Below are 12,107 nucleotides of genomic sequence, written 5' to 3' on the forward strand. Positions count from 1 at the left end.
TATATTGCCCCATTTAATTCTGTTTTTTCTTATATCAATTCATTTTCATAGAAAATCACACACACACATATGCACGCACACACACACACACACATGAACAAAAACTAAATATCTATACATATACATAGTTTCATCAATATTACACAGTTTCATCCATACGTAGCAAGTTTCACAAAGTCAAAATGAAACTAAAGACAAGCACTCCATATCTGAAATTACAAGAAATGACCTAAAACTAAATATCCATTTTCCTAAAAACTATCTTATTACTAAGATCTTCTCTGGATCTTCTTCTTTTCTTCCAACCTGCATAACAAAAACACTAAGAAATAGTGAATGGGTTAGGAGTAGAAATGTAGTATTTCACTTGGTGAAATGCCAATGTTCAGTTTTTATGTAAGTTTAACACATGGAAAGCTGGAGAGCATGCTGAGAGTTTTCTTGCCTGAGGACCAGGGTAGCCACCAATGGGCCAGCCAACGGGCCAGTTCACATCCTTTTGGAGGAGAGTGTACTCCTGCTCAATTCCATACCTGTTTGGGTTCAGAGATAAGCCTAATCAATGCTCTAACCGTAAGCGGATAAGGATACAAATGTGGAAACCGCCAAATTTTGTGGTCCTACAACCCATTTTTGGTACCGTTTTCTGTCTGTATCTGCTAAATAAATCTGTAATTCCAGGGACATCAATTTTACTCTTATCTTCCTAACTCATTTCCATCTCATGCAAAGTGAGTGTGGTGTGGTACTAATCTATATCGTACAACTTATTATGTTCTCACATGTGTATGTGTGTTAAGACACAAGAGCACTACTAAAACTTTTATATGAAACACCGCAACAACAAAAAACTTGAAATATCGATGGAGGTATTTGTACCATGTCTCCTCAGCTGCAACCTTCGGGGTGTTGAAGATCTTGGCAGCATTGTGCCTCTTGTTGGTGGGGATTGGAACACCTTGTGGTGTGTAGCAGTCGCACATAACCTACAAGGGATTAATAAATAGGAAAAGATCAACAAACCAACGACTTTGCGCCAAATACAGTAGAAACTTGGCCTCTGATTTAGCTGAAGCTTTTTTTTCTCAGTTCAAGTATTTAAGATTTGTGTTAGTCAAATAGTTGTCTGACAGGCCAAGTTGTTACTCTGAAGGTACAGTCTCATAAGCAATTAATTATGAGCCAAGTAGGTCAATTAGTGGAATTTTAGGGTGTTTACACAACAGGGCGCAAACACCTGGTTATTTTGTCCACCATATCACACATATGTCCAAGCACATCAAACAGCTACAAAATTCAGTTTTCATTTTTAAATTTAAGCAACAAAATTCAGTTTTTATTTTTAAAATTTAGCAGTGCCCAGAAACAATGTTTTCCTGTGATTTTTTTTCAAAGACCCATCTGCATCTTACTTTTCCTACTTTATGGCATCCAGCATCTTTGCTGCATAAAAAGTTTGAAAGAAGCATGGAAGATAAACAGTAGCGAGGACTTACAAGGAGGTTGTCACCCCTCCTGAGCGGGTCCTTGAAAATGTCCTCGGGGATTCATCAGAGTCAAAAAGAAAAAACAGCTTGTAAGCAAACAAGGAAAGTAGAAATGCTGTAAGTAAAATAAACAAAAGCATTAGAGAAGGCGACATAATCGTTTTATTAGTCTTGCTAAGTCTCGGTCGACTAAAACTTGGTCATGTCTCAGTCGATGCTATATACGTGAGACCAAGGCTGAGCTAGTGATCAAGAAATTAGGAAATAGGTTACTCTTCCAGTGTGCTGGTGGTTAGCATGCATGAATCGAGACATGTGATAGGTAGTTTTGATTAGTAGATGTATTTCACTATATATACCATCAGTTCTGTTGGTCCTGGAGTTGCCTTACAAAATTTCTTACCGAGAACCGAAAGCCTGTATCTTACATTCTTACCTCAGGTCGAATCGATTGTGTTTCTCATGAGTATATTGAGGAGTTTTTTATTTCCATCTCTTGGGATTGCCAGAAAATTAACATGAATGTGATGGAATATGAGGTTTGTCAGCATTCATGCAATATACACAGGGCCACTAACACACAAATTTTGCTCCCACACACAAATCAAAAAACAATATATATCCTCCGTTGGGGAATTGTCGGGACCATACCTCCTTATCCAGCATGGAGTCTTTGGATCGGGCTTGACCGCCGACTCGCCGGACTATGCAGGGCCGCTGTCTCTGCTTCCTCGCCCCCGTGGCCATCGCAGCTGTCATGTGCAGCCACCTATGAATTTCTCGCACTACCACCCATCCTTCACGCCACCTCGATCCTATCATCATGACGGTGGCACATGACGACCGGAATATCGGCAAGCTGGGCAAAGATTTGAGATTACAAAGGTTATTGCCAGAGGGGAATCGAGGGGGCAAGGGTAGGGGTGGGGGAGGGGGGCACCTGCAGACTGGATCTAGTGGGAAATCGACGACGCCACCCCCGGCCGCCGTCGACTCCGCTCCAACCGCCTCGGTCTCCATCCGCCTCTCATGTCCCATCCGAGCAGCATCCCGGTGTAGCTCCTCCCTAGCACGTCGTTGTGCCCGCAACAACAACAGCTCGATGATGTTGGGGCCTCCTCGCGGTGCACCACCACCAGTGCCTGGGCGAGGAGAGAAACTGGTCGGTGGAGATGGTGAGCGGGGAGAGGTGACCTCGGGGAGGAGAGCTGGGCGGTGGGGGAACGGCGGGGATCACCGAAATCTGGTGGCAGTGTGGGGTGGAGAAAGGGGATCGAGGAAGATGAGAGAGATGGGATCCAACGTGGGTGTGTGTGCGCGTGGGTTGGGCGTGTGTGCATCGTGGGTGGGGCCCGAGGCTGTGTGGGTCGTGGGTGGGTGTGTGCCGGGGGCGGCCGTTAGATACGTTAGGTTATTTTCTTTGTCGTCTGCTTTCGCCTCTTTGTCGTCCGCTAGCAGATGGCAAGGAAAGTGGCCGTTAGTTTTTTCGTTAGTGGGTGCCACCTTCCTCTTTGCCGTCAGCCAACGGACGACAAAGATTCTTTGCCGTCAGCCAGCGGACGACAAAGAAATGGCAGATGGCAAAGTCCTTCTTTGTCGTCTGTCATTTGTTTGCTGTCAGCTTCTTGGTAGCTGATGGCAAAGACCTTCTTTGTCGTCCGCTAGCTGACGGCAAAGAATTGGCAGACGGCAAATTCCCTGATTCCAGTAGTGATAGTTGGAACTTTTTCAATAGAATTGATGCTATGAACTTGAGATTGTTTCCTTGGAAAGTGTACCGTATGCTCATTACCATTAACATGAAAAGTGACATTGCCTTTGTTGCAATCAATAACAGCCCCTGCAGTATTAAGAAAAGGTCTACCAAGGATAATAGACATACTATCGTCCTCAGGAATATCAAGAATAACAAAGTTTGTTAAGATAGTGACATTTGCAACCACAACAGGCACATCCTCACAAATACCGACAGGTATAGCAGTTGATTTATCAGCCATTTGCAAAGATATTTCAGTAGGTGTCAACTTATTCAATTCAAGTCTATGATATAAAGAGAGAGGCATAACACTAACACCGGCTCCAAGATCAATAAAGCAGTTCTAACATAATTTCTTTTAATGGAGCATGGTATAGTTGGTACACCCGGATCTCCAAGTTTCTTTGGTATTCCACCCTTAAAAGTGTAATTAGCAAGCATGGTGGAAATTTCAGCTTCCGGTATCTTTCTTTTATTTGTGATGATATCCTTCATATATTTAGCATAAGGATTTACTTTAAGCATATCAGTTAAGCGCATACGCAAGAAAATAGGTCTAATCATTTCAGCAAAGCGCTCAAAATCCTCATCATCCTTTAAATTGGATGGTTTAGGAGGAAAGGGCATGGGTTTCTAAACCCATGGTTCTCTTTCTTTCCCGTGCTTCCTAGCAACAAACTCTCTATCATAGCGTTGATTCTTTGATTGTGGGTTATCAAGATCAATAGCAGGTTCAATCTCTACATCATTATCTTTGCTAGGTTGAGCATCAACATGAACATTATCATTAGCATTATTACTAGGTTCATGTTCATCACATGATTGCATTTCAGCATCAGAAATAGAAATATCATTGGGATTCTTAGGTGTGTCTACAGTAGGTTCACTAGAAGCATGTAAGGTTCTATCGTTTTTCTTCTTCTTCTTCTTAGAAGAACTAGGTGCCTCTAAATTATTTCTCTGGGAATCTTGCTCGATTCTCTTAGGGTGGCCTTCAGGATACAAAGGTTCCTGGGTCATTCTACCAATTCTAGTAGCCACTCTAACAGCAAAGTCATTTTTATTATTCAATTCATCAAGCAAATCGTTTTGAGCTTTGAGTACTTGCTCAGCTTGAGTAGCAACCATAGAAGCATATTTGCTAACACGGTGAAGTTCATCTTTAACTCTAGCCAGATTATCACCTGCGCGTCCTATCTCGAAAGCATTATTCTTTAACTTTCTACCAACATAAGCATTAAAACTTTCTTGTCTAGCCATAAATTCATCAAATTCATCTAAGCATGGGCTATGAAATTTAGTAGAGGGTATTTCAACTTTATCGTATCTATAGAGAGAATTTACCTTCACTACCTGTGTCGGGTTATCAAGACAATGTAGTTCTTCAGGCGGTATATTCAGACCATGTATTTCTTCAATAGGAGGTAAATTCTTAACATCTTCAGCTTTAACACCTTTTTCTTTCATTGATTTCTTTGCCTCTTGCATATCTTCAGGACTGAGAAATAAAACACCTCTCTTCTTCGAAGTGGGTTTAGGAATAGGCTCAGGAGTTGGCTCAATTGGTTCAGGAATTACTTCAGGAACTGGCTCGGGAAGAGTCCAATTATTTTCATTAGTCATAATATTATTCAATAGTATTTCAGCTTCGTCGACTGTTCTTTCCCTGAAAACACAACCAGCACAACTATCCAAGTGGTCCTTGGAAGCACTGGTTAGTCCATTATAAAAGATATCAAGTATTTCGTTTTTCTTAAGAGAATGATCAGGCAAAGCATAAAGCAACTGGAGAAGCCTCCCCCAAGCTTGTGGGAGACTCTCTTCTTTGATTTGCACAAAATTATATATTTCCCGCAAGGCAGCTTGTTTCTTATGAGCAGGGAAATATTTAGCAGAGAATTAATAAATCATATCCTGGGGACTACGCACACAACCAGGAGCAAGAGAATTATACCAAGTCCTAGCATCACCCTTTAATGAGAACGGAAATATCTTAAGGATATATAAATAGCAAGACTTCTCATCATGAGTAAATAGAGTGGCTATATCATTCAACTTGGTAAGATGTGCCACAACAGTTTCAGATTCAAGGCCATAAAAAGGATCAGATTCAACTAAGGTAATAATATCAGGATCAACAGAGAATTCATAATCCTTATCAGTAACACAGATAGGTGAAGTAGCAAAAGTAGGATCGGGTTTCATTCTAGCATTAAGAGACTGCTGCTTCCATTTAGCTAATAATTTCTTAAGATCAGATCTATCATTGCAAGCAAGAATTTCCATAGCAGCTTTTTCATTCATAACATAACCCTTAGGAACAACAGGTAAAACATAATCATTGGGGGAACGTTCATCATCACTATCATCAATAGCATCTTCAATATTTTCATTCCCCCTAACTCTAGCAAGTTGTTCATCAAGAAATTCACCTAATGGCAAAGTAGTATCACGCACAGAAGTAGTTTCATCATGCATAGCAGAAGTGGCATCATCAATAACATGCGACATATCAGAATTCATAGCAGTAGCAGGTTTAGGTGTTGCAAGCCTACTAATAACGGAAGGAGAATCTAGTGCAGAGCTAGATGGCAGTTCCTTACCTCCCCTCGTAGTTGAGGGCAAAATCTTGGTCTTAGCATCTTTCAAGTTATTCATAGTGATCAACAGATATAAATCCCAAGTGACTCAGAGAATAGAGCTATGCTCCCCGGCAACGGCGCCAGAAATTAGTCTTGATAACTCACAAGTGTAGGGGATCGCAACAACTTTCGAGGGTGAAGTACAACCCAAATTTATCGATTCGACACAAGGGGAGCCAAAGAATATTCTTGAGTATTAGCAGTTGAGTTGTCAATTCAACCACACCTGGATAACTTAGTATATGCATCAAAGTATTTAGTAGCAAGAGTGGTATGATAGTAATGGTAACAATAGCAACAGAAAAGGTAAATGTTTTTGGGTTTTTGTAGTAGTTGTAACAGTAGCAACAGAAAAGTAAATAAGCGAAGAACAATATGTGAAAAGCTCGTAGGCAATGGATCAGTGATGGATAATTATGCCGGATGTGATTCCTCATGCAATAGTTATAACATAGGGTGATATAGAACTAGCTCCAATTCATCAATGTAATGTAGGCATGTATTCCGTAAATAGTCATACGTGCTTATGGAAAAGAACTTGCATGACATCTTTTGTCCTACCCTCCCGTGGCAGCGGGGTCCTAGTGGAAACTAAGGGATATTAAGGCCTCCTTTTAATAGAGAACCGGACCAAAGCATTAACACATAGTGAATACATGAACTCCTCAAACTACGGTCATCACTGAGAAGTATCCCGATTATTGTCACTTCGGGGTTGTCGGATCATAACACATAATAGGTGACTATAGACTTGCAAGATGGGATCAAGAACACACATATATTCATGAAAACATAATAGGTTCAGATCTGAAATCATGGCACTCGGGCCCTAGTGACAAGCATTAAGCATAGCAAAGTCATAGCAACATCAATCTCAGAACATAGTGGATACTAGGGATCAAACCCTAACAAAACTAACTTGATTACATGGTAAATCTCATCCAACCCATCACCGTCCAGCAACCCTATGATGGAATTACTCACGCACGGCGGTGAGCATCATGAAATTGGTGATGGAGGATGGTTGATGATGACGACGGCAACGAATCCCCCTCTCCGTAGCCCCGAACGGACTCCAGATCAGCCCTCCCGAGAGAGATTAGGGCTTGGCGGCGGCTCCGTGTCATAAAATGCAATGAAACTTCCTCCTTGATTTTTTTTCTCCCCGAGACGGTATATATGGAGTTGGAGTTGAGGTCGGAGGAGGTCCGGGGGGCCCACGAGATAGGAGGCGGGGCGCACCCCCTATCTCGTGGACAGCCTGTGGGCCCCCTGACCTTGATTCTTTCACCAAAAATTCTTATTAAATCTGAAAAGTGCCTCCATGACTTTCCAGGACATTCCGAGAACTTTTCTTTTCTACACATAAAACAACATCATGGCAATTCTGCTGAAAATAGCGTCAGTCCAGGTTAGTTTCATTCAAATCATGCAAATTAGAGTCCAAAACAAGGGCAAAAGTGTTTGGAAAAGTAGATACGTTGGAGATGTATCAGTGCGGCACAAGGGGTCCGGCAACGAGGATCTGTCACCGGGAGGTTGGATAGAGGCGCGGTGAGGGGATGATGCTCGAGCGGTGTGGCAGCCAGTGTGTGACGCCCGGATAATTAAGCTACAGTAATTCCCGTGCTAATGATGCCAGGTCATCACATTACTGTTACTGATCCTCACTTTATCCAAATCACAATTCAAATTCAAATTCAGATAAAAGTCCAAAAATTCAAGTTTATCAAACATGCAATATAAAATGTTCAAAATGTGGCAAATATTCCATAACTAACTATGATGGTGACCCAACACTTTTGTGAAGTGTTTAAATCCTTTTTTTGAATATAATAGTGGCTTAAACAATCATTTAAATGCCTTTACATTTATGAAAAATTCCAGAAAAACTTGAAAGCATCCCAAACTTTTCGTGGCAGTGCTAGTAAATGCAAGGTATATATCTAGCCCAGACCCACTTTGTACAAAATACATTTTGCTAGCTAAAAGAAAATGGAAAAGAAAAGAAGAAAAAAGAAAAATAACCCCCCCCCCATTGACTCCCACTGGGCCTAGCCCAGCAGACCCGACCCAGCCGGCCCACCTTGCCCTCTCAGTCGCTCCGCCCTCCCTTCATGTTCCTCTGTCTCGGTCGATATAGGGACATGGCTGCCCCCGACCACCTCGCCGGCGATGCCCGAAGAGGATAAGTCCTCCACCGAGGCCTACCCCCAGATATTTCTCCCCATGCCTTCTCATCCCCTGGCCCAGATCCACTCCCTCTCCCTCTTGCTCCTCTCTCCTCAAGATCCGCAGCGTCCGAGCGCGCCCATGGCTGTGCCGTCGTGCTGACCGCGGCCACCGCTGTCCCCGCCCTTCTCCGATGAGTCCCCGAGCGCCGCCGTGCCCCGCTACGTCTTCCCCGGCCACAGAATCGAGCTCGCCTCCCCTACATCACCCTCACCACCGTCTTCTTCCTCCTCGGGTGTTGTCGACCTCGCCGACGATTCCGACTCCGGCATCTCCGGAGCCTCCTCGACCCCTCACTCGCCGGTCGCCCGAGGACCACGTCGTCGACCCTGTCCCCCTCGTCGCCATTCTCTGCCGTCTTCTTTAATGTCGATGCCGTCTGCTGCTACTAACCCCATCGTTGGGCCATTGTATGCCCTCCCGTGAGCTCCCCTTCCTCCTCGACCCTCCCTCCCACGCTCACCGCTCATTGTAGTCGCCACGACCACCGCGCCTCGATCCCGTTCGGTCCGTGCACGTCCACGGCTCGCGCGCCTGCCTTCGAATGGCCTCGCCCGCGCCGCTCACCGCCTCCGCCAGTGCCCCATTGATGTGGCGGCCCTGTGCTCCCTCGCCTCACGCCTCGCCCAGTGATGCGTCTCCAACGTATCTATAATTTTTGATTGTTCCATGCTATTATATTACCTGTTTTTGATGTCTATGGGCTTTATTTTACACATTTATATCATTTTTGGGACTAACCTACTAACCGGAGGCCCAGCCCGTATTGTATTTTTTTGCCTATTTCAGTATTTCGAAGAAAAGGAATATCAAACAGAGTCCGAATGGAATGAAACCTTCGGGAGCGTGATTTTTGGAACGAACGTGATCTAGAGGACTTGGAGTGCAATCCAAGAAGCAGCCGAGGTGGCCACGAGATAGGAGGGCGCTCCCACCCCTCCTGGGCGCGCCCCCTGTCTCGTGGGCCCCTCGGGCAGCCACTGACATACTTCTTCCTCCTATATAAGCCTATGTACCCCGAAAACATCCAGGGAGCCACCAAAGAAATATTTCCACCACCGTAACCTTCTGTATCCGCGAGATCCCATCTTGGAGCCGTCGCTGGTGTTCTGCCAGAGGGGGAATCCACCACGGAGGGCTTCTACATCAACACCATAGCACCTCCAATGAGTTGTGAGTAGTTTACCACAGACCTTCGGGTCCATAGTTATTAGCTAGATGGCTTCTTCTCTCTTTTTGGATCTCAATACAATGTTCTCCCCCTCTCTTGTGGAGATCTATTCGATGTAATCTCTTTTTGCGGTGTGTATGTCGAGATCCGATGAATTGTGGGTTTATGGTCAAGTTTATCTATGAATAATATTTGAATCTTCTCTGAATTCTTTTATGTATGATTGAGTTATCTTTGCAAGTCTCTTTGAATTATCGATTTGGTTTGGCCTACTAGATTGGGTAAAGATTTGATGGAGTATGGAATAAAGGGTGGCAAAAGCCTAAGCTTGGGGATGCCCAAGGCACCCCAAGATATTCAAGAATAGCCAAAAGCCTAAGCTTGGGGATGCCCCCGGAAGGCATCCCCTCTTTCGTCTTTGTTCATTGGTAACTTTACTTGGAGCTATATTTTTATTTGCTACATGATATGTGTTTTGCTTGGAGCGTCATGTATTATATTAGTCTTTGCTTTTTAGTTTACCACAATCATCCTTGTTGTAACACACCTTTTGGGAGAAGCCTACTTGATTGAAATTTGTTAAATTATCCAAGTGCTTCACTTATATCTTTTGAGCTAGCTAGTTTTTGCTCTAGTGCTTCACTTATATCTTTTAGAGCATGGTGGTGGATTAATTTTGAAGAAATTGTTGATCTCTCATGCTTGACTTATATTATTTTTTGAGAGTCTTTTAGAACAGCATGGTATTTGCTATGGTTATAAATTGGTCCTAGAATGATGAGCACCCAAGTTGGGTATAATAAAAACTATCATAAGAAGTGAATTGGATGCTATGATCAACTTGATACTTGATAATTGTTTTGAGATAGGGAGGTAGTGATATTAAAGTCATGCTAGTTGGGTGATTATGAATTTAAAGAATGCTTGTGTTGAAGTTAGCAAGTCCCGTAGCATGCACGTATGGTAAAAGTTGTGTAACAAATTTGAAGCATGAAGTGTACCTGGCTTGTGCATCCTTATGAGTGGCGGTCGGGGACGAGCGATGGTCTTTTCCTACCAATCTACCCCCCTAGGAGCATGCGCGTAGTGCTTGGTTTTTGATGACTTCTAAATTTTTGCCATAAGTATATGAGTTCTTTTGACTAATGTTGAGTCCATGGATTATACGCACTTTTACCTTTCCATCATTGCTAGCCTCTTCGGTACCGTGCATTGCCTTTTCTCATTTTGAGAGTTGGTGCAAACTTCACCGGTGCATCCAAACCCCGTGATATGATACGCTTTATCACACCTAAAACTCCTTATATCTTCCTCAAAACAGCCACCATACCTACCTATTTATGGCATTTCCATAGCCATTCCGAGATATATTGCCATGCAACTTTCCACCATTCCGTTCATCATCATCATGACATACATTACTTTTGTCATATTGCCATTGCATGATCATGTAGTTGAGATCGTATTTGTGGCAAAGCCACCATGCATAATTTTTTATACATGTCACTCTTGATTCATTGCACCATCCTGGTACACCGTCGGAGGCATTCATATAGAGTCATATCTTGTTCTAGTTTCGAGTTGTAATTCATGTGTTGTAATCAATAAAAGTGTGATGATCATTATTATTAGAGCATTGCCCAAAAAAGGCCAAAAAAGGCCAAAGAAAAAAAAGAAAAATAAATAAATAAAGGGGCAATGCTACTATCTCTTTTTCCACACTTGTGCTTCAAAGTAGCACCTTGTTCTTCATGTAGTGAGTCTCATATATTGTGCTTCAAAGTAGCACCATGTTTTCATATAGAGAGTCTCATAGGTTGTCACTTTCATATACTAGTGGGAATTTTTCATTATAGAACTTGGTTTGTATATTCCTACGATGGGCTTCCTCAAATGCCCTAGGTCTTCGTGAGCAAGCAAGTTGGATGCACACCCACTAGTTTTCTTTTGTTGAGCTTTCATTCATTTATAGCTCTAGTGCATCTGTTGCATGGCAATCCCTACTCCTCATGTTGACATCAATTGATGGGCGTTCCATAGCCCGTTGATTATCCTCATCAATATGAGACTTTCTCCTTTTTTTGTCTTCTCCACACAATCCCCAATCATTATTCTATTCCACCATAGTGCTATATCCATGGCTCACGCTCATGTATTGCGTGAAGGTTGAAAAAGTTTGAGATTATTTAAGTACGAAACAATTGCTTGGCTTGTCATCGGGGGTATAGAAGTTGGGAACATCTTTGTGTGACGAAAATGAAGCATAACCTAACTATATGATTTTGTAGGGATGAACTTTCTTTAGCCATGTTATTTTGAGAAGACATGATTGCCTTTATTAGTATGCTTGAAGTATTACTATTTCTTTTGTCAATATGAACTTTTATTTTGAATCACTTGGATCTGAACATTCATGCCACAATAAAGAGAAATTACATTGAGAATTATGCTAGGTAGCATTCCACATCAAAAATTCCGTTTTTATCATTTACCTACTCGAGGACGAGCAGGAATTAAGCTTGGGGATGCTTGATACGTCTCCAACGTATCTATAATTTTTGATTGTTCCATGCTATTATATTACCTGTTTTGGATGTCTATGGGCTTTATTTTACACATTTACATCATTTTTGGGACTAACCTACTAACCGGAGGCCCAGCCCGTATTGCTGTTTTTTTTCCTATTTCAGTATTTCGAAGAAAAGGAATATCAAACGGAGTCCAAACGGAATGAAACCTTCGGGAGCGTCATTTTTGGAACGAACGTGATCTAGAGGACTTGGAGTGCAAGCCAAGAAGCAGCCGAGGCAGCCACGAGA

General features: G+C 42.7%; 1 long non-coding RNA gene across 1 annotated transcript; it reads right to left on the reverse strand.

Moving 5' to 3' along the window:
• Positions 1 to 444: 444 nt before the first annotated feature.
• LOC119322231 lies at positions 445 to 1,535 on the reverse strand. Its single transcript, XR_005155471.1, has 3 exons — positions 1,497 to 1,535; positions 880 to 986; positions 445 to 533 (listed from the first exon to the last, which is right to left on the reverse strand). It is a non-coding gene; the product is annotated as an uncharacterized LOC119322231 (long non-coding RNA).
• Positions 1,536 to 12,107: the final 10,572 nt, after the last annotated feature.

The sequence above is a fragment of the Triticum dicoccoides genome, chromosome 6B, assembly GCF_002162155.2.
Source record: "Triticum dicoccoides isolate Atlit2015 ecotype Zavitan chromosome 6B, WEW_v2.0, whole genome shotgun sequence".
NCBI lineage: Eukaryota > Viridiplantae > Streptophyta > Magnoliopsida > Poales > Poaceae > Triticum > Triticum dicoccoides.